Raw genomic sequence first — 267 nt, 5'->3', positions numbered from 1 at the left:
AAGACCCATTTAGTCTGTAAAAAGACTAAATAAATTGAATGAAAAGGTTTCTTTTTCCTTTGGTTCTTTTTGGGAGAAAATTATTGACTTTTAAGAATTAGTGGCCATATAGCTCAGTGGTAGAGCAAACGGCTGTTAACCGTTTGGTCGCAGGTTCGATCCCTGCTGTGGCCGCCAGTAGAATTGGTCTGTTGGTGAAGTGATTAACACACATGCCTTTCACGCATGCATGCATGGGTTTGAATCCCATACAGATCGCCAAAGTTT

The 267-nt window shown here is 40.8% G+C and overlaps 1 non-coding gene across 1 annotated transcript; it reads left to right on the top strand.

The window, feature by feature from the left end:
- The first annotated feature begins 102 nt into the window (after nt 1-102).
- Nucleotides 103-174, top strand: TRNAN-GUU. Its single transcript has one exon. It is a non-coding gene; the product is annotated as a tRNA-Asn (tRNA).
- Nucleotides 175-267: the final 93 nt, after the last annotated feature.

This window comes from Lontra canadensis, unplaced genomic scaffold (assembly GCF_010015895.1).
Source record: "Lontra canadensis isolate GAN:19392208 unplaced genomic scaffold, GSC_riverotter_1.0 scaffold6523, whole genome shotgun sequence".
Lineage (NCBI taxonomy): Eukaryota > Metazoa > Chordata > Mammalia > Carnivora > Mustelidae > Lontra > Lontra canadensis.
The sequence above is the reverse complement of the archived record's forward strand: the minus strand, read 5'-3'. Positions and strand labels throughout refer to the sequence as shown.